General features: G+C 49.7%; 13 non-coding genes and 5 pseudogenes across 13 annotated transcripts; 13 read left to right on the top strand and 5 right to left on the bottom strand.

The window, feature by feature from the left end:
* Nucleotides 1-97: 97 nt before the first annotated feature.
* LOC137986723 (U1 spliceosomal RNA) lies at nucleotides 98-256 on the top strand. The gene has a single exon (XR_011119965.1). It is a non-coding gene; the product is annotated as a U1 spliceosomal RNA (small nuclear RNA).
* Nucleotides 257-1243: 987 nt separating this feature from the next.
* LOC137986735 (5S ribosomal RNA) lies at nucleotides 1244-1367 on the bottom strand (annotated as a pseudogene).
* Nucleotides 1368-1661: 294 nt separating this feature from the next.
* Nucleotides 1662-1870, top strand: LOC137986730 (U2 spliceosomal RNA; annotated as a pseudogene).
* Nucleotides 1871-2083: 213 nt separating this feature from the next.
* LOC137986724 (U1 spliceosomal RNA) lies at nucleotides 2084-2258 on the top strand (annotated as a pseudogene).
* Nucleotides 2259-3232: 974 nt separating this feature from the next.
* LOC137986733 (5S ribosomal RNA) lies at nucleotides 3233-3351 on the bottom strand. The gene has a single exon (XR_011119972.1). It is a non-coding gene; the product is annotated as a 5S ribosomal RNA (ribosomal RNA).
* A 5641-nt stretch (nucleotides 3352-8992) lies between these two features.
* On the top strand, nucleotides 8993-9172 carry LOC137986728 (U2 spliceosomal RNA; annotated as a pseudogene).
* Nucleotides 9173-9366: 194 nt separating this feature from the next.
* On the top strand, nucleotides 9367-9530 carry LOC137986719 (U1 spliceosomal RNA). Its single transcript, XR_011119961.1, has one exon. It is a non-coding gene; the product is annotated as a U1 spliceosomal RNA (small nuclear RNA).
* Nucleotides 9531-10504: 974 nt separating this feature from the next.
* Nucleotides 10505-10623, bottom strand: LOC137986718 (5S ribosomal RNA). The gene has a single exon (XR_011119960.1). It is a non-coding gene; the product is annotated as a 5S ribosomal RNA (ribosomal RNA).
* A 267-nt stretch (nucleotides 10624-10890) lies between these two features.
* LOC137986725 (U2 spliceosomal RNA) lies at nucleotides 10891-11082 on the top strand. Its single transcript, XR_011119966.1, has one exon. It is a non-coding gene; the product is annotated as a U2 spliceosomal RNA (small nuclear RNA).
* Nucleotides 11083-16721: 5639 nt separating this feature from the next.
* Nucleotides 16722-16912, top strand: LOC137986731 (U2 spliceosomal RNA). Its single transcript, XR_011119970.1, has one exon. It is a non-coding gene; the product is annotated as a U2 spliceosomal RNA (small nuclear RNA).
* A 194-nt stretch (nucleotides 16913-17106) lies between these two features.
* On the top strand, nucleotides 17107-17270 carry LOC137986720 (U1 spliceosomal RNA). Its single transcript, XR_011119962.1, has one exon. It is a non-coding gene; the product is annotated as a U1 spliceosomal RNA (small nuclear RNA).
* Nucleotides 17271-18246: 976 nt separating this feature from the next.
* LOC137986729 (5S ribosomal RNA) lies at nucleotides 18247-18365 on the bottom strand. Its single transcript, XR_011119969.1, has one exon. It is a non-coding gene; the product is annotated as a 5S ribosomal RNA (ribosomal RNA).
* Nucleotides 18366-18632: 267 nt separating this feature from the next.
* Nucleotides 18633-18824, top strand: LOC137986726 (U2 spliceosomal RNA). The gene has a single exon (XR_011119967.1). It is a non-coding gene; the product is annotated as a U2 spliceosomal RNA (small nuclear RNA).
* Nucleotides 18825-24463: 5639 nt separating this feature from the next.
* LOC137986732 (U2 spliceosomal RNA) lies at nucleotides 24464-24653 on the top strand. The gene has a single exon (XR_011119971.1). It is a non-coding gene; the product is annotated as a U2 spliceosomal RNA (small nuclear RNA).
* Nucleotides 24654-24845: 192 nt separating this feature from the next.
* Nucleotides 24846-25008, top strand: LOC137986722 (U1 spliceosomal RNA). The gene has a single exon (XR_011119964.1). It is a non-coding gene; the product is annotated as a U1 spliceosomal RNA (small nuclear RNA).
* Nucleotides 25009-25984: 976 nt separating this feature from the next.
* On the bottom strand, nucleotides 25985-26100 carry LOC137986734 (5S ribosomal RNA; annotated as a pseudogene).
* Nucleotides 26101-26367: 267 nt separating this feature from the next.
* Nucleotides 26368-26560, top strand: LOC137986727 (U2 spliceosomal RNA). Its single transcript, XR_011119968.1, has one exon. It is a non-coding gene; the product is annotated as a U2 spliceosomal RNA (small nuclear RNA).
* A 194-nt stretch (nucleotides 26561-26754) lies between these two features.
* On the top strand, nucleotides 26755-26917 carry LOC137986721 (U1 spliceosomal RNA). Its single transcript, XR_011119963.1, has one exon. It is a non-coding gene; the product is annotated as a U1 spliceosomal RNA (small nuclear RNA).
* The last annotated feature ends 320 nt before the right edge of the window (nucleotides 26918-27237 follow it).

A 27237-nucleotide genomic window follows, 5' to 3' on the forward strand; every position in this document is an offset into this window, starting at 1 on the left:
CAGCACGACACGACAGGACGAGGAGCACGTGACCCCATACCACATGGTATGCGCAGACACAGTTGCGGTTTTCGCGGTCCGGAGAGGTTGAAAAGGCATACTTACTGACGCGGAGGACTGTGATCAGGGAGGCAGTCCTCTCAAGGTGAGCTCTTTCATTGCACTTCGATTGGGTTGACCCTTGCGATTACCCCAAATGTGGGTAACTCGAGCGTATAATTTCTGGTAGTGGGGACCTGCGTTCGGCTAGTCCCGCACCAAACCCCGGTGGCAAAGTTGGCTAATGGGAAGGTTGTTGGTACGTTTCAGGCAGGGCAGGAAGGAGATGCGGTGGCGGTGTAAGGACTAAGGAAGGTGAGTTGTATTTGTGAATTCCACTGCTGGGATTGTAGGTGAATGTTCCGTACTTTGTGCACTGCAAAACTGTGATTTTATTTCTTTCATTCTTGGCCGTAGAGAGAGCGAGAGGACGAGTTTATTTCAGCCGCATCGATATCCATCGATAGACTATAGAGACAAGAAAATGCAACCGGGTCGAGCTCTTATCCTCATGCATCGTTTCTAAAACTTAAGTGGATGTGTGTTGTACTGCTCCATCGCGATAGATTTCTTTTGCGTTGTGTTATGTTGCGTTCTGGAGAGCCCGTTTTGAATTGAGTAACTGAGGACACGCCTGATAAGTTTGCGTTACATTTCTTTGGACAACACTTTTTGGTTTCTCTATGTTATCTGTTTTTTTTTTTTTTATCATAAAAAGTAAATCTTTCATGGTCAGGATAGTGTCTTATCGGCCCTTTGAATACGTACTGTCCGTGTTGAGCAGGGAACAGTAAGACTTTGAAGTGCGCTACGTCACGTAAGTCACGTTTTCGCGGAAGGATCAATGTTGTAGTGTTGTAGCCTTAGTTGTATGGCATAGTCATCAGGGCTAGGTTAACTTCCATCTAATGCATAACAGTGCATGCAGCCATTTTTACTTGTCGTATCCTGTTCTTTGCTCACACGAAAAGATACGTTTCATGTTCCCTAAAAGTTGGATTGATAAGATCTCGCGCGCACGCGCTCCCTTGGGAATACAAGTTCCACTTCTCGTGTGAACTATTTTGTTTTTGTTGTATGTATCATCTTTGACATATATACGTTGGCATGTTGTCGTTCAAAAAACCTGCGTTTGGAATGTTCTTTCATTTAAAGGAAACTGAGATTTTTGAGATAATCAAGTGTACAGAAGGAAAAAGGGCTAGCCTTACAACACGTCGGGTATTCCCAGGCGGGTCTCCCATACAAGTACTAACACACGCCCGACAGGGCTTAACTTCGGTGATCGGACGAGAACCGGTGTTTTTCCCGTGGTTATGGTCGTAGACAAGTTAATTCGGCACGTGAAAATTAACTTTGGTTATAAGGGAAAATAAAAACGAGGGGTCAGAGCAAGGCCAACAATGTGCATTTGTCCTCTTTGCCGTTCAAACCGCAACGTGCCATGCAAGGCTGGTTCCTGCGGCCACACTGTACAAGGGCGATCGTTGTGTGCGACCTCGCTGTCAGGTTTGGCGTTTGGGCATGCCTTCCTTGGCACGGATTGTAATCTGGGGACCACCATATCCTACGTTGTCCATGAGACTGGGAGCACCTTGTACGCTTGTGAGGCATTTACGGGCATCGCTTTCTCGGCCTTCTCTTTGGCTAAGATCCAGTGTAGTTATCTGTTCTTATCAGCTTAATATCTGATACGCTGACTCATCGAGCAGGCTCATAGCTATTAAACTGAATTTTGGAACTGGGCCGTGGAAAAGAGGCTTGCCTAGTGCCCGGCCTCACGGGTTTGCTCTCGGTAGTAGCCACTACCTCCGAGCGTGGCCCACTTCCCTCTGGGGAAGAAATAATCAAGTGGATGGAAAGCAGAACAAATGGACCAAGCAACCCCAACCTTCACATTCTCTTCTCTTTTCTAGGTAGCACTAATGCAGCAGGAGTGGACAGCACGACACGACAGGACCGAGGAGCACGTGACCCCCATTATCCAACATGGTATGCGCAGTACAAGTTGCGTTTTGCGGTTCCGGAGAGGTTGGAAAATGGCATACTTACCTGACGCGGGAGGCCACTGCGGATCAGGGAGCAGTCCTCTCAAGGTGGAGGCTCCTTTCATTGCACTTCGATTGGGTTGACCCTTGCGATTAACCCCACATGTGGGTAACTCGAGCTTTATCAATTTCTGTGTAGTGGGGGAACCTGCGTTCGCGCTAGTACCCGCACCAAAAACCCCGGTGGCAAAGTTGGCTAATGGGAAGGTTTGTTGGTAAACGGTTTCAGGCAGGGCAGGGAAGGAGATGCGGTGGCGGTGTAAGGACTAAGGAAGGTGAGTTGTATTTGTGAATTCCACTGCTGAAATTGTAGGTGAATGTTCCGAACTTGGGTGCACTGCAAAACTGTGATTTTATTTCTTTCATTTCTTGGCCGTAGAGAGATGCGAGAGGACGTGTTTATTTCAGCCGCATCGATTTCCATCGATAGACGGTGAGACAAGAAAATGCCAGCGGGTCGAGCTCTTATCCTCGTGCATCGTTTCGAAAACGTAAGTGGATGTGTGTTTGTACTGATCCCTCGCGATAGATTTCTTTTGCGTTGTGTTATGTTGCGTTCTGGAGAGCCCGGTTTGCATTGAGTAACTGAGGACCCGCCAGATCAGTTGGCGTTACATTTCTGTGGCCAACACTTTGTGGGTTCTCTATGTATCAGTTAATTGGAGTGTTATCATAAAAAGTAAATCTTTCATGGTCAGGATAGTGTCTTATCGGCCCTTGAATACGTACTGTCCGTGTTGAGCAGGGAACAGTAAGACTTGAAGTGCGCTACGTCACGTAAGTCACGTTTTCGCAGGATCAATGTTGAGTGTTGTAGCCTTCGTTGTATGCATATCATCCGGGCTAGGTTAACTTCCATCTAATGCATAACAGTGCATGCATTTTTTACTTGTCGTATCCTGTTCTTTGCTCACACGAAAAGATACGTTTCAGGTCATAAACGTTGGATTGATAAGATCTCGCGCGCACGCGCTCCCTTGGGAATACAAGTTCCACTTTCTCGTGTGAACTATTTGTTTTTGTTGTATGTCTCATCTTGACATATCGTTGGCATGTTGTGTTCAAAAAACCTGGTTTGGAATGTTCTTTCAATAAAGGAAACTGAGATTTTTTGAGATAATCAAGTGTACAGAAGGAAAAAGGGAAGCCTACAACACGGGGTATTCCCAGGCGGTCTCCCATCCAAAGTACTAACCCCGCCCGACAGGCTTAACTTCGGTGATCGGACGAGAACCGGGGTTTTCCCTGTGGTATGGTCGTAGACAAGTAATTCGCCGTGAAAATTAACTGTGTTATAAGGGAAAATAAAAACGAGGGTCAGAGCAAGCACAATGTGCATTTGTTCCTCTTGCCGTCAACGCAAGTGCCATGCAATGCTGGTCCTGCTGCCCACTGTACAAGGGCGATCGTTGTGTGCGCCTCGCTTTCAGGTTGGCTTTGGGCATTCTTCCTTGGCACGGATTGTAATCGGACCACCATATCTCGTGGCCATGAGACTGGGAGCACCTTGTCCGCTGTGAGGCATTTACGGGCATCGCTTCTCTGCCTTTGGCTAAGTGTACCAATTGGCCGTAGTGGGAGCTACACTTCGTGGACCTCTTAGTCTGCGCCCCCCAACACTTATGGAAGAAGACTCAACTGCTGCTGTTGCTGACCCTGAAGATGCTAGTACTGCTGAGGTTATCCCCCCCACAATTGTGAGTATGGATGTCTGCCGACGCAGATATGAATGCTGATGCTCTGATTGCTGATGCTGGCGCCTGATGGCCAATGCCACTGTTGCGTTCACTGAAGTTACTGATGGGTGACGAAGCCTTCACGCCCGAGCCTCTTCTCGCCATTGGAGTCGGAAGTTGTTGTCCCACCAAGCGCTGGCTAACATGGCCAAAAGTCGCGTGTTACGTTTCGTGTGGCTTCCTCCTCGTGAGACTTTGGTCCCAGCTCTCCAGACAACCGTGCGAGTGGCTCTTAAATGAAGGGAGTTCTCAGCTGTTTTTTTAAGTTGGACTCTCCTTCCAACAGCCAAAAGATCTTGGGCAATGTTTTGATGAAGCTGGCGTTGATTATCGACTCCATTGTGTCCGATCCAGTATTTGCGCGTTCTAACAAAAATGGGGTCGTCACCTTTAGATCAGTTGCGGCAAAAGAAGCAGCGCTCCGTATTCCCCACCTCGATATCGAGGGGTCACGTTGTTCTTATCGGGATAGGGCAGAATGCTGTAAACCTTGAGTCAAGCTTACGAAAGCTCCGGTGGAACTCCCGGACCTCTGTTCTGATTGGCCGTTTATCCACCTATGGAAACGTTCTTTCTTTTCGTAGGGATCGTTTCTTGGGCGGCTAGTTATGTTCATATGGGAACCGTACTGCTCCGGATGCGTCTCAGCAAGACCATCCCCTTCCTCTGGTTCGAGTAAGTGGCCGAATTTGTTCAGGATCTGGTACCCAGGGGACAGCCACAGGACCTGCAAGGCGCTGCGGGGCCCTTGGGCACTTCGCGGCGTCTGTCGGTCTGTGCGCTGCGCCAACTGCGAAGAGCCTGGCCACTTGTCAAGATCCTGTCCGTGTGACCCTATGTGTTCCATTTGTATGAAGCCTGATCATTCAACAGCTGCGTGCCCGTTCCTTATCCACAGTGCTGATGTAGACCCGTCATCTTCTGGTCCTCGTACGCGTCCTCGTGAGTCTCGAGCCCTCTTCCTATGCTGCTGTTGCCTCTCGTCCGCCTGCTCCAGCTCCGGTTCCTGCTGCTCAGCCTCCTCCAGTCAGTAAACCTCCCAGGTGCAGAGACGCCCCCTAGCTCCGAACCCCCCGATGCGGCTAATAAGGAATCTAGTGATGCAAGTGATGAATCTAGTAGTGGGGAGTCTGGTTCTGAGTCTGTTTCTGGGTCCTCTCCTCAACAAGGAAAAGGCTGGGTATGATCAAGTTGAACGTGAATCTAAAGGATCTGGTAGGACAAGTAGTCATGTTGGCCGCCGTGATCGGGAGCGAGAGCGAGAGCGGGAGCGGGAGCGGGAGCGGGAGCGGGAACGGGAACGGGAACGGGAACGGGAGCGGGAACGTGACCGTGACCGTGACCGTGAACGTGACCGTGAGCGTGACCGTGACCGTGACCGTGACCGTGACCGTGAAACGGGAACGTGACCGTGATCGTGAGTACCGTCGCGGGCGTGGCCGTTCCCGCAGCCACGACCGTCATCGATCTAGAACTCGATTTGCGCGGGGATCATACTTACAGCGAGTCTGAAGGGTGGACCACGGTTGGTAAACGCCACCATTAGTACCAATGCTAAAGCTCCTTTCTCTGAACGTCCGTGGGCTTGTATCACCACTAAGAGTGACCTGATCCTAAACGAAATTATCTCGCCTAAGTTGCGATTTGATCTATTACAGGAGACTCATGTTTCAAACAAACGTCAAGCTGATACTTTTTCTCGTAAATGGCCCGGTAAATGTTTTGGTCCTTCGGGACGGGCAGGTCGGCTGGTGTAGCCCTGCTCACCCCTCCGAATTTTCCAGGAACCATCTCTCGCTTTATTTTTGATTCAGATGGTAGAGTCTTAAGTGCATTGAGTACTTTTGGGGCAGCAGCGGATTAATGTCATTAATATTTACGCTCCAAACACCGTTACCGGACGCAAGCACTTTTTCAAAATCTGCATTCCTTTTTTCTATCCCCTATTCGGATAGTGGCCGGTGATTTTAATTGTATCGATAATCCTCTCGACCGTCTGTCCTAGTTGATGATTCTCTTCCTGATAAGTCAGTCCTTAAATCCTTCATTTCAGACTGTTCTCTTGTTGATATTTGGCGCAGACGGAACCCTCGTGGTGTTTCCTTCACTTGGGCCAATACCGGCTATTCTCAAGCTTCGCGCCTCGATCGCTTTTGATTTCTCGTTCCCTTGTTCCGCACGTTCGAACCTCCGATGTAATGCCGTGTGTTTTTCGGACCACGATTTTGTTCGTCTATTTTTGTCTCTCGACAATTTTTCTTGTCCCCGTAGCGGTGTTTGGCGGTTTAATACAAGTTTCTTGTCGATGAGTCTTTTAAGAGCAAAATGTCTGCGTTTATTGCTTCCTTTAAGGAGCGTGTCTCCGACTTCGATTCCCTTGGTGCTTGGTGGGAGGCTTTAAAACTTGGCATTCGTAGGTTTTGTATCGAGTTTTGCGTTAATAAACAAAGGCAGATTAATAGTGAACGCAGTTCTTTGACCAAGCGCTTGATCCACGCAAAGAACTCTCTGGCCTCTGGTGGCTCCCAGGCCGCTTCTGAGGTCAGGGATCTTGAAAGCGCCCTCTCTTCCCTGGTTTCCCAGGAAGCGGAGGGCGCAAAAATTCGTTCACGTGCCAAGTGGGTTGAAGAAGGAGAACGGCCGACTAGATATTTTTTCCGCCTCGAGAAAAAAACGTGCTGAAAAGAATTCCATGGACTGCCTTCTGGATGCCAATGGCGTCGAGAAGACGTCCCAACACGATTTGGAATTAGTCCTTGTAGATTTCTATAAGTCATTGTTTGCCAAGGATACCTTGGATCTTTCTGTTCAAATGGATTTAATTAATGACCTAGACCTTTCTCTGTCGAATGCTGAACGAGAGAGCTGTGAGGGGGAGTTGACAAAAGACGAGCTTTTTTCGGCTGTTAGCGGTCTTCAAACCGGCAAGTCCCCAGGGTCTGATGGTCTCCCAACCGAATTTTATGTTGCTTTCTGGGGGGATCTTGGTGATGCCCTTGCTCGTGTTTTGAATGAGGGCTTTCATCGGGGTTCCCTCATTGACTCTCAGCGAGAGGGCCTCTTGCGTCTGATACACAAGAAAGACGATAAGCGCATGCCGAAAAACTGGCGCCCCATCTCTTTGCTAAATACCGATTATAAAATCGCTTCTAAGGCTATTACCGAGCGTCTCAAGCCTGTAATGTGTTCTATTGTTCATCGCGATCAGTCGTGCTCTGTAGTTGGGAGATCTATCTTCTCTAATCTCCTTCTGATTCGTGACACCCTCGACATGATTAGTAAAACTAACGAATCTGGAATACTTGTGACCTTAGACCAAGAAAAGGCCTTTGACCGTGTCGACCACGCCTTTCTCATGCGCGTTTTGTCTAAGTTCGGTTTTGGTCCCTCTTTTTGTCAATGGGTGAGTCTCTTTTATAACAATGTCTTTTCGCGCATATTTGTAACGGGTCTCTTTCCGCCCCTGTTTTTTGGGAAGGGGTGTTAGGCAGGGTTGTCCCCTCTCCCCCCTTTTATACGTGCTGGTTTCTGAAATCCTGTCTACCCAAATTCGAAAATGTCCGGACATTGTTGGCTTTCTCCTCCCTGGTGCGGCTGGCTTACAATTTAAGATTTCTCAGTACGCTGACGATGCAACTTGCTTTTTGAAATCGGAAAGTTCCCTATGTCACCTTTTGCGAGTGGTTCGCAGGTTTGAAATAGCTTCGGGAGCAAAACTTAACACGACTAAGACCGAGGCTATGTGGCTTGGGAGGTGGAGGGCGAACGGTGCCTCCCCCTTTGGTTTAAAGTGGGTCTCTAAAATTAGGATATTGGGTGTTTTCTTTTCTAACGGTCTGGTTTCTGTCGAGTCAGACAACTGGAAACCTAAGCTAGATAAGCTCGAAAATGTTATCAATTTGTGGAGACAAAGGGAACTTTCTTTTGTTGGCCGCACAATGATTATTAATGTCCTCGGGGCGAGTAGGTTTTGGCACGTTGCCAAAATCCTCGCACCTCCGCGATGGGTGTGTGACCGCTACAAACGTCTTGTTTGGCCTTTCATTTGGAAAGGCAAAATGGAGAACGTGAGTCGACAGCGCTGCTGTGCACCTTTGTCTTCTGGCGGCCTTGGTGTCGTCGACTTTCAGACCAAGTGTGCCAGCCTGCGTCTGTCCTGTTTTAAGTCTTCGAGATGACTTCGGTTCTGATAAATGGCATTTTTTGGCCCGCTTCTTTCTTGGGAATTGTCTTTTTAAGTTTGATCCTCGCTTCTCTTTCGCGAGCAATTCCGTCCCTTCTTCTTCGGATCCCTCCCTGTGTTACCGTCAGTGTCTTGCTTTGTTTCAGTCTCTGTTTGAGCGTCATGGGTCTGTGCCTGATGATTTATCTTGTAAGAACATTTATTCCTTGTTGTCTGTATTTCCGTCCCCTGCTCCAACATGCGCTAGTTTTTGGGGAGCCGTTGTTGGCCGCCCCATAATCCGGTGGGTGTCCGTGTGGCGAAAGTCTCGTCTTAAGTTTATCGAGAATTATAAATGTGATGTTCTCTGGCTCCTCTTACATAATGCAGTTCGGGTGCGATATAACCTCAAGGTTTGGGGTTATATTGCCTCCGACCGTTGTGCTGTTTGTTCTCGTATTGAATCCCCTTGTCATTGTTTTGTTGCATGTCGTAGGGTCGTTCATGTCTGGAATTTCTTTACGCCCTTTCTCTCTCGTCTCCTTGTTCTCCCTTTGTGCTGTCCTTTTCTTCTGTTTTGTTTCCCTTGTCCCCTATTTCGTCGTCCGCGGGGCACCGTCTGTCTAGTTATCTCATTGCGACTATCGTTTACTTCGTTTGGCTGGCGCGTAAACCTTGCGACTTTTCGAAACAGCTCTCTTGGCTCACGTTCTATTATTAACATGATTATTAAAGATATTAAGTTGCGTATCTTAGGCGAACCTGTCTCTAGAGTTAAAGATTTTTGGTCGACCGGTAGTGTAATCTGTTCTGTTGATTGTAACGGTCGTCCTATTTTCACTTTAGTTCTTTTTGTTCATTAGATAGTTCAGGTAGGCAATTGCACCTTGCACCTTGCTTTGAGATGGACTCTGTTTACCTTTTTGCACCGACGCACTGTAATTATTAGCCGCTCTAGTACCTTCTTGTAATCAGGTCTTTTTACCTGGGCCCTTAGGCCCTTGTAAATAAAATTTATCAAAAGAAAAAAAAAAATGTTCTTATCAGCTTAATATCTGATACGCTGCTCATCGAGCAGCTCATATATTAAACTGATTTTTGGAACTGGGCCGTGGAAAAGAGGCTTGCCTCGTCCCGGCCACGGGTTGCCTCGGTATAGCACTACCTCCGAGCGTGGCCCACTTCCCTCTGGGGAAGAAATAATCAAGTGAAAGCAGAACAAATGACCAAGCAACCAACCTTCACATTCTCTTCTCTTTTCTAGGTAGCATAGCAGCGAGTGGACAGCACGACACGACAGGACGAGGAGCACGTGACCCCCATTACCACATGGTATGCGCAGACAAGTTGCGTTTTGCGGTTCCGGAGAGGTTGAAAAGGCATACTTACCTGACGCGGGAGGCACTGTGATCAGGGAGGCAGTCCTCTCAAGGTGAGGCTCTTTCATTGCACTTCGATTGGGTTGACCCTTGCGATTACCCCAAATGTGGGTAACTCGAGCGTATAATTTCTGGTAGTGGGGACCTGCGTTCGCGCTAGTCCCCGCACCAAACCCCGGTGGCAAAGTTGGCTAATGGGAAGGTTTGTTGGTAACGTTTCAGGCAGGGCAGGGAAGGAGATGCGGTGGCGGTGTAAGGACTAAGGAAGGTGAGTTGTATTTGTGAATTCCACTGCTGAAATTGTAGGTGAATGTTCCGTACTTGGTGCACTGCAAAACTGTGATTTTATTTCTTTCATTCTTGGCCGTAGAGAGAGCGAGAGGACGTGTTTATTTCAGCCGCATCGATTTCCATCGATAGACGAGTGAGACAAGAAAATGCCAGCGGGTCGAGCTCTTATCCTCGTGCATCGTTTCGAAAACGTAAGTGGATGTGTGTTTGTACTGCTCCATCGCGATAGATTTCTTTTGCGTTGTGTTATGTTGCGTTCTGGAGAGCCCGTTTTGCATTGAGTAACTGAGGACCCGCCAGATCAGTTGGCGTTACATTTCTGTGGCCAACACTTTGTGGTTTCTCTATGTTATCAGTTAATTGGATTGTTATCATAAAAAGTAAATCTTTCATGGTCAGGATAGTGTCTTATCGGCCCTTTGAATACGTACTGTCCGTGTTGAGCAGGGAACAGTAAGACTTTGAAGTGCGCTACGTCACGTAAGTCACGTTTTCGCAGGATCAATGTTGTAGTGTTGTAGCCTTCGTTGTATGCATATCATCCGGGCTAGGTTAACTTCCATCTAATGCATAACAGTGCATGCATTTTTACTTGTCGTATCCTGTTCTTTGCTCACACGAAAAGATACGTTTCATGTCATAAACGTTGGATTGATAAGATCTCGCGCGCACGCGCTCCCTTGGGAATACAAGTTCCACTTTCTCGTGTGAACTATTTTGTTTTTGTTGTATGTCTCATCTTTGACATATCGTTGGCATGTTGTGTTCAAAAAACCTGGTTTGGAATGTTCTTTCATTAAAGGAAACTGAGATTTTTTGAGATAATCAAGTGTACAGAAGGAAAAAGGAAGCCTACAACACGGGGTATTCCCAGGCGGTCTCCCATCCAAGTACTAACCCCGCCCGACAGGGCTTAACTTCGGTGATCGGACGAGAACCGGTGTTTTCCCTGTGGTATGGTCGTAGACAAGTAATTCGCCGTGAAAATTAACTTTGTTATAAGGGAAAATAAAAACGAGGTCAGAGCAAGCACAATGTGCATTTGTCCTCTTGCCGTCAACGCAAGTGCCATGCAATGCTGGTCCTGCTGCCCACTGTACAAGGGCGATCGTTGTGTGCGCCTCGCGTACAGGTTGGCTTTGGGCATTCCTTCCTTGGCACGGATTGTAATCGGACCACCATATCTCGTGGCCATGAGACTGGGAGCACCTTGTCCGCTGTGAGCATTTACGGGCATCGCTTCTCGGCCTTTTGGCTAAGATCAAGTGTAGTATCTGTTCTTATCAGCTTAATATCTGATACGCTGCTCATCGAGCAGCTCATATATTAAACTGATTTTTGGAACTGGGCCGTGGAAAAGAGGCTTGCCTCGTCCCGGCCACGGGTTGCCTCGGTATAGCACTACCTCCGAGCGTGGCCCACTTCCCTCTGGGGAAGAAATAATCAAGTGAAAGCAGAACAAATGACCAAGCAACCAACCTTCACATTTCTCTTCTCTTTTCTAGGTAGCATAGCAGCGAGTGGACAGCACGACACGACAGGACGAGGAGCACGTGACCCCCATTACCACATGGTATGCGCAGACAAGTTGCGTTTTTGCGGTTCCGGAGAGGTTGAAAAGGCATACTTACCTGACGCGGGTTTTTATTATCTGCCAGGTTCGTGCCTTTCCTTGTGGTACGCGTAAGTTCCGTATTGGAATTGGAGTGTGGGGACAAGCGTTTTTGGGATTTGTGGTAAGATTTTTGATTCCTGAGTTTTACTGGTGACCCTCCTGGGGACTTATGCTTGGCGTCCTGCCATAACCCAGGGTAGCCAGTCTTTCTGTTCCCTTCCTGGGAGCTTTGCTTTCCGGGGGGACTGTTTTTTCTCTTTTTCCCTTTTCATCATGCCTCTTGCGGCCTTTAAGAGGACAGTAGTCCTCGACCTTTCCGATGTTCCAACCTCTGTTCCCAGGGCGGAACTTGTTACAGCCATCAAGGGAAAGTTCACCCCCTTTGTGATTGACAGTATTCAGTTTGTTCCCGTAAAACTGGTTCAGATTACTTTCGCTGACCCAAAATGTAAAAATATTGTTGAAGGTTATGATTTTGTCACTTTAGCTGGTGCTAAGTGCAAAGTCATGTATGCTGGGCCTCGAGCTCAAAATGTTATGTTGTATCACTATCCCTTTGAGGAGAGTGATGATCGCCTCCGGCCCTACTTTTCCTCGTACGGGAAGGTGGAGACGATAAGGCACCAGCATTACCCGGGTGACCCTGCAATCTGCACTGGAGCCCGTATCATCAAAATGGTTCGTTCTGGCCGGATCCCTCGTAATCTGGACATTGCTGGATATAAATGTAAGGTGTGGTATGTGGGTCAGCCGGCCGAATGTGATATCTGTCGTGGGGAACACCTCACCAAAAACTGTGACTTGCGCGGGAAGTGCCGCAGGTGTCGGGAGCCTGGTCACATGGCCAGGGATTGCCCAACCCCCCCAATGCCTGGGGGAACCCACCATCTTCGCCTGCGACCCCCGCCCATCCGTCCGCTTCACTTGTTGTTGGTGCCACTCCCCCGGAGTCGCTGCCTCCCCTCCTGGATGTCAGTTCTGGTCCTGAGGACCTTCCCACTTCTCCTGCAAGCTCTGACCATGAGGACTCTGGGGACGAGGGGGTAACCCTTCGTCCTCCTGCCCCCACGCAACCTGGTATTTCAAGTTGGGGTTCCCACACCGACCTCAGGGACAATGAGTTATCCCCCCTGGTACTCCACCCATGGCCTCTCCTGCCACCAGTAAATGTTAAGGAGGGTGCGGCCCTCCCTAAAACGGTAATGGTGGGTCCTCGACGCGCGTGCAGGTGGCTGCCTCCCCCGCCGCTGCGTCTGATGGTTTGGCTGCGCCACAGAGTAATACAATGTTAACACTAGTAGTAACGTAGTTGGTGTAATGGACAATACTACTATAGTTAATGGAAAAGAAATGGAAATGGATAATAGTAATAATGTAGTTACTGGAAAAGAAATGACAAATAATGCTGTAGTTAATGGAAAAGAAATGGAAATGGATAATAGTAATAATGGAAAAGAAATGGATACGAATGATAATGAACTAGTTAATGAGACTGAATACAGTCAAAGTATATTTAGTGACGATGACCCTTTAACGGGCATCAATGTAACCCCTGTAAATACCCCACAGGTTCTATCTCTGTCTCCCGTAATGGTTAACGAGGTCGAGCTGACTGATTCACCAGTCACTAAGCGTGGACTTTCGGATGTTGAGGCTTCCTCTGATGATCAGGTCAAGTCTAAGAAGAAAGCGAAGAAACCTCTTCCTGGTTCTGCGGTCCCCGGCCGCTCGAAGTCTGGAAAGGGCAGGGAGTCTGGGAGGGCTGTTCATTCTGGCCTTCCCTCCTTGGCTCCCCCTGCCCCGGTTCGGAGCCGTCGCTCCTAGTTGTGCTGTCTCTCTCTTTCTTCTCAGTTATGGCTCTCTCTATCCTCTCCTTAAACACCAATGGTCTCAGGGACTCGTCCAAGCGCGCTGGTGTTCTGCACTGGTTACGTTCCTTTCCTCAGGTCCCTGACATTGTCTGCCTACAAGAGGGCCCACTGCTCTTCAGACAGTGAATGTCAGTCTGGTTTCGTTCATCTGGTTTTAATGCAGTTGCTTCTGTTGGCTCTGCACACTCTTGTGGTTGCATCATTTTATTCCGCCCCACGGTCACCCTTACGAGCTCTTGGTGTGACACCGCTGGGCGTGTTGTTTTTTGCCACTTTACCCATTCTGGGCACCCGTTTCGTATCTGCTGTCTCTACGCCCCCAATCGCAACCCAGCCCGTGACGACTTCCTGGACGACGTCTCGTCTTGGGTTGATCCCACCTATCCGACCTTCCTTGCCGGGGACTTTAACACTGTGTTCGACCGCGCCCTCGATCGTCGGGGCTCCAATGTCTCTGACACTTCCCGCGAAAGTACTGCTACCTTAAAACGTCTTTTTGACTCCTGCTGTTGTCTGGACATTTGGAGGCACCTGCATCCTTCCGATTCTGCCTTCTCTTGGACTCGCTCAGACGGCCTTATGGCCTCCCGTATTGATCTCATTGGTGCCCCGTACTCCTGTTACCATCAGTCTTGACTTGCGATATTATTCCTTGTCCGTTTTCGGATCACTGTGGTGTGGTGCTTTCTTGTAGTGTCCCAGACATTGCTGCTCCTGGGACAGTTTCTGGAAGCTCAACATTTCTGTCCTCAATGATGAGGACTATATCCAGCATATCACTAATTTTTGGTCCGTTTGGAGGCAGTCCATGCTGTCCTTCCCGTCACTAGCTAAGTGGTGGGATAAGGGCAAGAGCCAAATCAAAGGCCTCACAATTAAATATTGCGCTGAGCGCTCGAAAGAAAACATCGCAGTGTCGAGACCTCCTTGGCCGACTAGCTGGGCATCTTAAGAACCGTGTTGATGCCGGTTTCACCTCCTGTGTTGAGCCGTACCATTCTACCCTGTCTGCCCTTGCTGCCCTAGACCTCGAGGCAGCTCGGGGAGCCCAAGTCCGTGCTCGGGCCAATGGGTTGAGGAAGGTGAAACCTCCTCGGCCTTTTTCTTCCGTCTGGAAAAGAAGCGTGCCGCCGACCGACTTATTTCAGCACTTCGATGCGATGATGGCACAGTGGTCTCGAGTTCAAAGGACCTATGCCAGGCTTTTGCTTCCTTTTATTCTAACTTGTTTAGTGCCGAGCCTACTGACGGGGACGTGGCTCTTTCCCTGCTCGACGCCCTCACCTCCACCTTGTCCGCCGACCAGGCTCAACAGTGTGATGGTCCTCTCCAGTCGGAGGAGTGTTATACTGCTTTATGTGGGATGGCTCGAGGCAAGACCCCGGGCTTGGATGGCCTCCCTATGGAGTTTTATGTCAAATTCTGGCCGGTGCTCGGACAGGACCTCGTGCTCGTCCTGAACTCATGTTATGAGGCTGGCACTCTCAGCCTCTCTCAGCGTCGAGGCATCATTTCTCTCATCTTTAAGACGGGTGACCGGCTGAACCCTCGTAACTGGCGGCCAATTTCCCTCCTTAGTGTGGACTACAAGCTCGCTGCCCGCGTCATCGCTGGGCGTCTCCTGAAGGTTATTCATGCCGTGGTGGCTGAGGATCAAACCTGTGGTGTCCCCGGTCGTTATATTGGTGAGAACGTCGCTTATCTCCGAGACATGGTCCATTACGCCACGCAATCCGGGTCTCCTTGTGCCATCCTCTCGCTCGACCAAGAAAAAGCGTTTGATCGCGTTGATTGGTCCTTTCTGCATGCCACCCTCTGCAGAATGGGTTTCCAAACCTCCTTTCTGCGCTGGATCCGCCTTTTCTATAATGCTGTTCAGAGTGCTGTCATTGTTAACGGTCATGTCTCAAACTTTTTCAGTCTCACACGGGGGGTGCGTCAAGGCTGCCCCCTCGCACCTTTGCTGTATGTTATGGTCGCTGAGGTCTTGGCCGCCAATATTCGAGCAAATCCCGCCATTACTGGACCTTTGCTGCCTGGACTGCCCTCACCGCTCTCTCCAATTTCCCAGTACGCGGATGACACATCGCTCATCTTGTCCTCCGATGCCTCCATTAGGGCTGTTTTTGACACCTACACAAGGTATGAGCTTGGTTCTGGATCCAAGCTCAACCTGACAAAGTCTCGCGGCTTGTGGCTGGGGTCTTGGGCTGGCCGAACTGACCCCCCTGTCCCTCTCGACTGGACATCTTCTAAGCTTAAAATCCTCGGAGTCTTCATTGGCCCGCATGACATTGATGAACTAATTGGCGGCCTCGGATAGAGGCTGTGGAACGCGTCCTCTCCTCCTGGCGTCAGCGCTCCTTGTCTTTTCATGGCAAGGCTTTGGTCATCAATTGCCTGGCCCTCGCCAGGGTTTGGTATGTGGCATCCCTGGTCCACATGCCCCCCTGGGTACTTAAAGAACTTAACTCCCTTGTTTTCTCATTCTTCTGGAAAACCAAGCGGGAGCTCGTTGCACGTGCTGTGGTCGTTCAGCCCACATCGCTGGGAGGTTTCTCGGTGGTGGACATTAAGCTCAAGGTTTGGTCGCTTCTGGGTCAGTGGGTCAAACGGTCTACTTTGTCCTCGTCAAGCTGGTCCTCCTTTGTGTCGTACTGGTTTCAATCGTGTTTTGCTGCCTCCTCTCTTGATGTTTTCTCCCGTCCCGCTGCCTTCGACAGGTCCCTGTTACCGCCATTTTACTCCTCTTTGCTTTTGGCCTGGGAGTCGCTTGGTGGCTCTTTTTCCCCCTCCCGGGGAACTTTGGTTTTCGCATCCTCTGACCCTCACGTTGTCGCCTCCGTGGCTTTTTTTCTCTGCCAAAGTCGGTTACCAGTTTCTTTTATCCTGTTCCTCTGTCACACCGCACTGTGTAGTTAAGTTCTTTCCCTCCTTTGGGGACCTTTACTGGTATGATACGTGGCGCCAGTTCCACTTCTTTGATTTTGACCGCTTTGTTGTTGATTTCTCCTGGAAGGTAGCTCATGGTGTGATTTACACTGCTGAGCGTCTTCTCTCTTTTGGTTTATCTGTCTCCTCCGCTTGTTTTTGTGGTCCTGTCGTCGAGTCACTGTCGCATTTGCTCTTTGTGTGTCCCCTTGCTCAAAGTGTTGTTGGTTGGCTACAGTCCCTCCTTTTTCATTTCTCGCCTATGTGTCCTGTGCTTGAGCGTCGCCATTTACTTTTTGGTTTCAATTCCACTGAGCTTCACGCAGTGCCCAAAGTCTTCAGTTACCTGTTGTGTGCCTGTAAGTTTCACATCTGGCTGGCCCGCAATGACTACCGCTTTCGTTCTGTCAACCTGGGGCCCTCGCCGTCATTGAGGGAGCAAAGGCCCGTGTCAAGTTCCACCTCCCCTTGCTCTTCAAGCGTTTTTCAACCCGGAGACGTCGACGTTATTTTGCCCGCCAGTGGGGGGCGGATGGAGTCATCGCCTCTATGTTTCCAACAAGCTCGTTTTTCGCTTCGGGCCACCTGCTTAATTCACCCTCTGTACCACCTGATTTGCTTAGTTTTATTTCGCCTCTGTCGCCTAATACTGGTGACCAATGCCTCAGGCGTTGGATGAGTCTGTCGACTGGTGACCTTTGGTCTGCCATTCACCGCTGCTCATCGAGCAGCTCATATATTAAACTGATTTTTGGAACTTGGCCGTGGAAAAGAGGCTTGCCTCGTCCCGGCCACGGGTTGCCTCGGTATAGCACTACCTCCGAGCGTGGCCCACTTCCCTCTGGGGAAGAAATAATCAAGTGAAAGCAGAACAAATGACCAAGCAACCAACCTTCACATTCTCTTCTCTTTTCTAGGTAGCATAGCAGCGAGTGGACAGCACGACACGACAGGACGAGGAGCACGTGACCCCCATTACCACATGGTATGCGCAGACAAGTTGCGTTTTGCGGTTCCGGAGAGGTTGAAAAGGCATACTTACCTGACGCGGGAGGCACTGTGATCAGGGAGGCAGTCCTCTCAAGGTGAGGCTCTTTCATTGCACTTCGATTGGGTTGACCCTTGCGATTACCCCAAATGTGGGTAACTCGAGCGTATAATTTCTGGTAGTGGGGACCTGCGTTCGCGCTAGTCCCCGCACCAAACCCCGGTGGCAAAGTTGGCTAATGGGAAGGTTTGTTGGTAACGTTTCAGGCAGGGCAGGGAAGGAGATGCGGTGGCGGTGTAAGGACTAAGGAAGGTGAGTTGTATTTGTGAATTCCACTGCTGAAATTGTAGGTGAATGTTCCGTACTTGGTGCACTGCAAAACTGTGATTTTATTTCTTTCATTCTTGGCCGTAGAGAGAGCGAGAGGACGTGTTTATTTCAGCCGCATCGATTTCCATCGATAGACGAGTGAGACAAGAAAATGCCAGCGGGTCGAGCTCTTATCCTCGTGCATCGTTTCGAAAACGTAAGTGGATGTGTGTTTGTACTGCTCCATCGCGATAGATTTCTTTTGCGTTGTGTTATGTTGCGTTCTGGAGAGCCCGTTTTGCATTGAGTAACTGAGGACCCGCCAGATCAGTTGGCGTTACATTTCTGTGGCCAACACTTTGTGGTTTCTCTATGTTATCAGTTAATTGGATTGTTATCATAAAAAGTAAATCTTTCATGGTCAGGATAGTGTCTTATCGGCCCTTTGAATACGTACTGTCCGTGTTGAGCAGGGAACAGTAAGACTTTGAAGTGCGCTACGTCACGTAAGTCACGTTTTCGCAGGATCAATGTTGTAGTGTTGTAGCCTTCGTTGTATGCATATCATCCGGGCTAGGTTAACTTCCATCTAATGCATAACAGTGCATGCATTTTTTACTTGTCGTATCCTGTTCTTTGCTCACACGAAAAGATACGTTTCATGTCATAAACGTTGGATTGATAAGATCTCGCGCGCACGCGCTCCCTTGGGAATACAAGTTCCACTTTCTCGTGTGAACTATTTTGTTTTTGTTGTATGTCTCATCTTTGACATATCGTTGGCATGTTGTGTTCAAAAAACCTGGTTTGGAATGTTCTTTCATTAAAGGAAACTGAGATTTTTTGAGATAATCAAGTGTACAGAAGGAAAAAGGGAAGCCTACAACACGGGGTATTCCCAGGCGGTCTCCCATCCAAGTACTAACCCCGCCCGACAGGGCTTAACTTCGGTGATCGGACGAGAACCGGTGTTTTCCCTGTGGTATGGTCGTAGACAAGTAATTCGCCGTGAAAATTAACTTTGTTATAAGGGAAAATAAAAACGAGGTCAGAGCAAGCACAATGTGCATTTGTCCTCTTGCCGTCAACGCAAGTGCCATGCAATGCTGGTCCTGCTGCCCACTGTACAAGGGCGATCGTTGTGTGCGCCTCGCTTTCAGGTTGGCTTTGGGCATTCCTTCCTTGGCACGGATTGTAATCGGACCACCATATCTCGTGGCCATGAGACTGGGAGCACCTTGTCCGCTGTGAGCATTTACGGGCATCGCTTCTCGGCCTTTTGGCTAAGATCAAGTGTAGTATCTGTTCTTATCAGCTTAATATCTGATACGCTGCTCATCGAGCAGCTCATATATTAAACTGATTTTTGGAACTGGGCCGTGGAAAAGAGGCTTGCCTCGTCCCGGCCACGGGTTGCCTCGGTATAGCACTACCTCCGAGCGTGGCCCACTTCCCTCTGGGGAAGAAATAATCAAGTGAAAGCAGAACAAATGACCAAGCAACCAACCTTCACATTTCTCTTCTCTTTTCTAGGTAGCATAGCAGCGAGTGGACAGCACGACACGACAGGACGAGGAGCACGTGACCCCCATTACCACATGGTATGCGCAGACAAGTTGCGTTTTTGCGGTTCCGGAGAGGTTGAAAAGGCATACTTACCTGACGCGGGTTTTTATTATCTGCCAGGTTCGTGCCTTTCCTTGTGGTACGCGTAAGTTCCGTATTGGAATTGGAGTGTGGGGACAAGCGTTTTTGGGATTTGTGGTAAGATTTTTGATTCCTGAGTTTTACTGGTGACCCTCCTGGGGACTTATGCTTGGCGTCCTGCCATAACCCAGGGTAGCCAGTCTTTCTGTTCCCTTCCTGGGAGCTTTGCTTTCCGGGGGGACTGTTTTTTCTCTTTTTCCCTTTTCATCATGCCTCTTGCGGCCTTTAAGAGGACAGTAGTCCTCGACCTTTCCGATGTTCCAACCTCTGTTCCCAGGGCGGAACTTGTTACAGCCATCAAGGGAAAGTTCACCCCCTTTGTGATTGACAGTATTCAGTTTGTTCCCGTAAAACTGGTTCAGATTACTTTCGCTGACCCAAAATGTAAAAATATTGTTGAAGGTTATGATTTTGTCACTTTAGCTGGTGCTAAGTGCAAAGTCATGTATGCTGGGCCTCGAGCTCAAAATGTTATGTTGTATCACTATCCCTTTGAGGAGAGTGATGATCGCCTCCGGCCCTACTTTTCCTCGTACGGGAAGGTGGAGACGATAAGGCACCAGCATTACCCGGGTGACCCTGCAATCTGCACTGGAGCCCGTATCATCAAAATGGTTCGTTCTGGCCGGATCCCTCGTAATCTGGACATTGCTGGATATAAATGTAAGGTGTGGTATGTGGGTCAGCCGGCCGAATGTGATATCTGTCGTGGGGAACACCTCACCAAAAACTGTGACTTGCGCGGGAAGTGCCGCAGGTGTCGGGAGCCTGGTCACATGGCCAGGGATTGCCCAACCCCCCCAATGCCTGGGGGAACCCACCATCTTCGCCTGCGACCCCCGCCCATCCGTCCGCTTCACTTGTTGTTGGTGCCACTCCCCCGGAGTCGCTGCCTCCCCTCCTGGATGTCAGTTCTGGTCCTGAGGACCTTCCCACTTCTCCTGCAAGCTCTGACCATGAGGACTCTGGGGACGAGGGGGTAACCCTTCGTCCTCCTGCCCCCACGCAACCTGGTATTTCAAGTTGGGGTTCCCACACCGACCTCAGGGACAATGAGTTATCCCCCCTGGTACTCCACCCATGGCCTCTCCTGCCACCAGTAAATGTTAAGGAGGGTGCGGCCCTCCCTAAAACGGTAATGGTGGGTCCTCGACGCGCGTGCAGGTGGCTGCCTCCCCCGCCGCTGCGTCTGATGGTTTGGCTGCGCCACAGAGTAATACAATGTTAACACTAGTAGTAACGTAGTTGGTGTAATGGACAATACTACTATAGTTAATGGAAAAGAAATGGAAATGGATAATAGTAATAATGTAGTTACTGGAAAAGAAATGACAAATAATGCTGTAGTTAATGGAAAAGAAATGGAAATGGATAATAGTAATAATGGAAAAGAAATGGATACGAATGATAATGAACTAGTTAATGAGACTGAATACAGTCAAAGTATATTTAGTGACGATGACCCTTTAACGGGCATCAATGTAACCCCTGTAAATACCCCACAGGTTCTATCTCTGTCTCCCGTAATGGTTAACGAGGTCGAGCTGACTGATTCACCAGTCACTAAGCGTGGACTTTCGGATGTTGAGGCTTCCTCTGATGATCAGGTCAAGTCTAAGAAGAAAGCGAAGAAACCTCTTCCTGGTTCTGCGGTCCCCGGCCGCTCGAAGTCTGGAAAGGGCAGGGAGTCTGGGAGGGCTGTTCATTCTGGCCTTCCCTCCTTGGCTCCCCCTGCCCCGGTTCGGAGCCGTCGCTCCTAGTTGTGCTGTCTCTCTCTTTCTTCTCAGTTATGGCTCTCTCTATCCTCTCCTTAAACACCAATGGTCTCAGGGACTCGTCCAAGCGCGCTGGTGTTCTGCACTGGTTACGTTCCTTTCCTCAGGTCCCTGACATTGTCTGCCTACAAGAGGGCCCACTGCTCTTCAGACAGTGAATGTCAGTCTGGTTTCGTTCATCTGGTTTTAATGCAGTTGCTTCTGTTGGCTCTGCACACTCTTGTGGTTGCATCATTTTATTCCGCCCCACGGTCACCCTTACGAGCTCTTGGTGTGACACCGCTGGGCGTGTTGTTTTTTGCCACTTTACCCATTCTGGGCACCCGTTTCGTATCTGCTGTCTCTACGCCCCCAATCGCAACCCAGCCCGTGACGACTTCCTGGACGACGTCTCGTCTTGGGTTGATCCCACCTATCCGACCTTCCTTGCCGGGGACTTTAACACTGTGTTCGACCGCGCCCTCGATCGTCGGGGCTCCAATGTCTCTGACACTTCCCGCGAAAGTACTGCTACCTTAAAACGTCTTTTTGACTCCTGCTGTTGTCTGGACATTTGGAGGCACCTGCATCCTTCCGATTCTGCCTTCTCTTGGACTCGCTCAGACGGCCTTATGGCCTCCCGTATTGATCTCATTGGTGCCCCGTACTCCTGTTACCATCAGTCTTGACTTGCGATATTATTCCTTGTCCGTTTTCGGATCACTGTGGTGTGGTGCTTTCTTGTAGTGTCCCAGACATTGCTGCTCCTGGGACAGTTTCTGGAAGCTCAACATTTCTGTCCTCAATGATGAGGACTATATCCAGCATATCACTAATTTTTGGTCCGTTTGGAGGCAGTCCATGCTGTCCTTCCCGTCACTAGCTAAGTGGTGGGATAAGGGCAAGAGCCAAATCAAAGGCCTCACAATTAAATATTGCGCTGAGCGCTCGAAAGAAAACATCGCAGTGTCGAGACCTCCTTGGCCGACTAGCTGGGCATCTTAAGAACCGTGTTGATGCCGGTTTCACCTCCTGTGTTGAGCCGTACCATTCTACCCTGTCTGCCCTTGCTGCCCTAGACCTCGAGGCAGCTCGGGGAGCCCAAGTCCGTGCTCGGGCCAATGGGTTGAGGAAGGTGAAACCTCCTCGGCCTTTTTCTTCCGTCTGGAAAAGAAGCGTGCCGCCGACCGACTTATTTCAGCACTTCGATGCGATGATGGCACAGTGGTCTCGAGTTCAAAGGACCTATGCCAGGCTTTTGCTTCCTTTTATTCTAACTTGTTTAGTGCCGAGCCTACTGACGGGGACGTGGCTCTTTCCCTGCTCGACGCCCTCACCTCCACCTTGTCCGCCGACCAGGCTCAACAGTGTGATGGTCCTCTCCAGTCGGAGGAGTGTTATACTGCTTTATGTGGGATGGCTCGAGGCAAGACCCCGGGCTTGGATGGCCTCCCTATGGAGTTTTATGTCAAATTCTGGCCGGTGCTCGGACAGGACCTCGTGCTCGTCCTGAACTCATGTTATGAGGCTGGCACTCTCAGCCTCTCTCAGCGTCGAGGCATCATTTCTCTCATCTTTAAGACGGGTGACCGGCTGAACCCTCGTAACTGGCGGCCAATTTCCCTCCTTAGTGTGGACTACAAGCTCGCTGCCCGCGTCATCGCTGGGCGTCTCCTGAAGGTTATTCATGCCGTGGTGGCTGAGGATCAAACCTGTGGTGTCCCCGGTCGTTATATTGGTGAGAACGTCGCTTATCTCCGAGACATGGTCCATTACGCCACGCAATCCGGGTCTCCTTGTGCCATCCTCTCGCTCGACCAAGAAAAAGCGTTTGATCGCGTTGATTGGTCCTTTCTGCATGCCACCCTCTGCAGAATGGGTTTCCAAACCTCCTTTCTGCGCTGGATCCGCCTTTTCTATAATGCTGTTCAGAGTGCTGTCATTGTTAACGGTCATGTCTCAAACTTTTTCAGTCTCACACGGGGGGTGCGTCAAGGCTGCCCCCTCGCACCTTTGCTGTATGTTATGGTCGCTGAGGTCTTGGCCGCCAATATTCGAGCAAATCCCGCCATTACTGGACCTTTGCTGCCTGGACTGCCCTCACCGCTCTCTCCAATTTCCCAGTACGCGGATGACACATCGCTCATCTTGTCCTCCGATGCCTCCATTAGGGCTGTTTTTGACACCTACACAAGGTATGAGCTTGGTTCTGGATCCAAGCTCAACCTGACAAAGTCTCGCGGCTTGTGGCTGGGGTCTTGGGCTGGCCGAACTGACCCCCCTGTCCCTCTCGACTGGACATCTTCTAAGCTTAAAATCCTCGGAGTCTTCATTGGCCCGCATGACATTGATGAACTAATTGGCGGCCTCGGATAGAGGCTGTGGAACGCGTCCTCTCCTCCTGGCGTCAGCGCTCCTTGTCTTTTCATGGCAAGGCTTTGGTCATCAATTGCCTGGCCCTCGCCAGGGTTTGGTATGTGGCATCCCTGGTCCACATGCCCCCCTGGGTACTTAAAGAACTTAACTCCCTTGTTTTCTCATTCTTCTGGAAAACCAAGCGGGAGCTCGTTGCACGTGCTGTGGTCGTTCAGCCCACATCGCTGGGAGGTTTCTCGGTGGTGGACATTAAGCTCAAGGTTTGGTCGCTTCTGGGTCAGTGGGTCAAACGGTCTACTTTGTCCTCGTCAAGCTGGTCCTCCTTTGTGTCGTACTGGTTTCAATCGTGTTTTGCTGCCTCCTCTCTTGATGTTTTCTCCCGTCCCGCTGCCTTCGACAGGTCCCTGTTACCGCCATTTTACTCCTCTTTGCTTTTGGCCTGGGAGTCGCTTGGTGGCTCTTTTTCCCCCTCCCGGGGAACTTTGGTTTTCGCATCCTCTGACCCTCACGTTGTCGCCTCCGTGGCTTTTTTTCTCTGCCAAAGTCGGTTACCAGTTTCTTTTATCCTGTTCCTCTGTCACACCGCACTGTGTAGTTAAGTTCTTTCCCTCCTTTGGGGACCTTTACTGGTATGATACGTGGCGCCAGTTCCACTTCTTTGATTTTGACCGCTTTGTTGTTGATTTCTCCTGGAAGGTAGCTCATGGTGTGATTTACACTGCTGAGCGTCTTCTCTCTTTTGGTTTATCTGTCTCCTCCGCTTGTTTTTGTGGTCCTGTCGTCGAGTCACTGTCGCATTTGCTCTTTGTGTGTCCCCTTGCTCAAAGTGTTGTTGGTTGGCTACAGTCCCTCCTTTTTCATTTCTCGCCTATGTGTCCTGTGCTTGAGCGTCGCCATTTACTTTTTGGTTTCAATTCCACTGAGCTTCACGCAGTGCCCAAAGTCTTCAGTTACCTGTTGTGTGCCTGTAAGTTTCACATCTGGCTGGCCCGCAATGACTACCGCTTTCGTTCTGTCAACCTGGGGCCCTCGCCGTCATTGAGGGAGCAAAGGCCCGTGTCAAGTTCCACCTCCCCTTGCTCTTCAAGCGTTTTTCAACCCGGAGACGTCGACGTTATTTTGCCCGCCAGTGGGGGGCGGATGGAGTCATCGCCTCTATGTTTCCAACAAGCTCGTTTTTCGCTTCGGGCCACCTGCTTAATTCACCCTCTGTACCACCTGATTTGCTTAGTTTTATTTCGCCTCTGTCGCCTAATACTGGTGACCAATGCCTCAGGCGTTGGATGAGTCTGTCGACTGGTGACCTTTGGTCTGCCATTCACCGCTGCTCATCGAGCAGCTCATTATTAAACTGATTTTTGGAACTGGGCCGTGGACAGAGGCTTGCCTCGTCCCGGCCACGGGTTGCCTCGGTATAGCACTACCTGCCGAGCGTGGCTCCTTCCCTCTGGGGAAGAAATAATCAAGTGAAAGCAGAACAAATGACCAAGCAACCAACCTTCCCTTCTCTTCTCTTTTCTAGGTAGCATAGCAGCGAGTGGACAGCACGACACGACAGGACGAGGAGCACGTGACCCCCATTACCACATGGTATGCGCAGACAAGTTGCGTTTTGCGGTTCCGGAGAGGTTGAAAAGGCATACTTACCTGACGCGGGAGGCACTGTGATCAGGGAGGCAGTCCTCTCAAGGTGAGGCTCTTTCATTGCACTTCGATTGGGTTGACCCTTGCGATTACCCCAAATGTGGGTAACTCGAGCGTATAATTTTGGTAGTGGGGACCTGCGTTCGCGCTAGTCCCCGCACCCAAACCCGGTGGCAAAGTTGGCTAATGGGAAGGTTTGTTGGTTAACGTTTCAGGCAGGGCAGGGAAGGAGATGCGGTGGCGGTGTAAGGACTAAGGAAGGTGAGTTGTATTTGTGAATTCCACTGCTGAAATTGTAGGTGAATGTTCCGTACTTGGTGCACTGCAAAACTGTGATTTTATTTCTTTCATTCTTGGCCGTAGAGAGAGCGAGAGGACGTGTTTATTTCAGCCGCATCGATTTCCATCGATGACGAGTGAGACAAGAAAATGCCAGCGGGTCGAGCTCTTATCCTCGTGCATCGTTTCGAAAACGTAAGTGGATGTGTGTTGTACTGCTCCATCGCGATAGATTTCTTTTGCGTTGTGTTATGTTGCGTTCTGGAGAGCCCGTTTTGCATTGAGTAACTGAGGACCCGCCAGATCAGTTGGCGTTACATTTCTGTGGCCCAACACTTTGTGGTTTCTCTATGTTATCAAGTTAATTGGATTGTTATCATAAAAAGTAAATCTTTCATGGTCAGGATAGTGTCTTATCGGCCCTTTGAATACGTACTGTCCGTGTTGAGCAGGGAACAGTAAGACTTGAAGTGCGCTACGTCACGTAAGTCACGTTTTCGCAGGATCAATGTTGTAGTGTTGTAGCCTTCGTTGTATGCATATCATCCGGGCTAGGTTAACTTCCATCTAATGCATAAACAGTGCATGCAATTTTTTACTTGTCGTATCCTGTTCTTTGCTCACACGAAAAGATACGTTTCATGTCATAAACGTTGGATTGATAAGATCTCGCGCGCACGCGCTCCCTTGGGAATACAAGTACACTTTCTCGTTGTGAACTATTTTGTTTTTGTTGTATGTCTCATCTTTGACATATCGTTGGCATGTTGTGTTCAAAAAACCTGGTTTGGAATGTTCTTTCATTAAAGGAAACTGAGATTTTGAGATAATCAAGTGTACAGAAGGAAAAAGGGAAGCCTACAACACGGGGTATTCCAGGCGGTCTCCCATCCAAGTACTAACCCCGCCGACAGGGCTTAACTTCGGTGATCGGACGAGAACCGGGTTTTCCCTGTGGTATGGTCGTAGACAAGTAATTCGCCGTGGAAAATTAACTTTGTTATAAGGGAAAATAGAAACGAGGTCAGAGCAAGCACAATGTGCATTTGTCCTCTTGCCGTCAACGCAAGTGCCATGCAATGCTGGTCCTGCTGCCCACTGTACAAGGGCGATCGTTGTGTGCGCCTCGCTTTCAGGTTGGCTTTGGGCATTCCTCCTTGGCACGGATTGTAATCGGACCACCATATCTCGTGGCCATGAGACTGGGAGCACCTTGTCCGCTGTGAGCATTTACGGGCATCGCTTCTCGGCCCTTTGGCTAAGATTCAAGTGTAGTATCTGTTCTTATCAGCTTAATATCTGATACGCTGCTCATCGAGCAGCTCATATATTAAACTGATTTTTGGAACTGGGCCGTGGGAAAAGAGGCTTGCCTCGTCCCGGCCACGGGTTGCCTCGGTATAGCACTACCTCGAGCGTGGCCCACTTCCTTCTGGGGAAGAAATAATCAAGTGAAAGCAGAACAAATGACCAAGCAACCAACCTTCACATTCTTTTCTTTTCTAGGTAGCATAGCAGCGAGTGGACAGCACGACACGACAGGACGAGGAGCACGTGACCCCCCGTACCACATGGTATGCGCAGACAAGTTGCGTTTTGCGGTTCCGGAGAGGTTGAAAAAGGGCATACTTACCTGACGCGGGAGGCACTGTGATCAGGGAGGCAGTCCTCTCAAGGTGAGGCTCTTTCATTGCACTTCGATGGGTTGACCCTTGCGATTACCCCAAATGTGGGTAACTCGAGCGTATAATTTCTGGTAGTGGGGACCTGCGTTCGCGCTAGTCCCCGCACCAAACCCCGGTGGCAAAGTTGGTAATGGGAAGGTTTGTTGGTAACGTTTCAGGCAGGGCAGGGAAGGAGATGCGGTGGCGGTGTAAGGACTAAGGAAGGTGAGTTGTATTTGTGAATTCCACGCTGAAATTGTAGGTGAATGTTCCGTACTTGGTGCACTGCAAAAACTGTGATTTTATTTCTTTCATTCTTGGCAGTAGAGAGAGCGAGAGGGACGTGTTTATTTCAGCCGCATCGATTTCCATCGATAGGACGAGTGAGACAAGAAAATGCCAGCGGGTCGAGCCTCTTTATCCTCGTTGCATTGTTTTCGAAAA

This window comes from Montipora foliosa, unplaced genomic scaffold, assembly GCF_036669935.1.
Source record: "Montipora foliosa isolate CH-2021 unplaced genomic scaffold, ASM3666993v2 scaffold_287, whole genome shotgun sequence".
In the NCBI taxonomy this organism is placed as follows: domain Eukaryota; kingdom Metazoa; phylum Cnidaria; class Anthozoa; order Scleractinia; family Acroporidae; genus Montipora; species Montipora foliosa.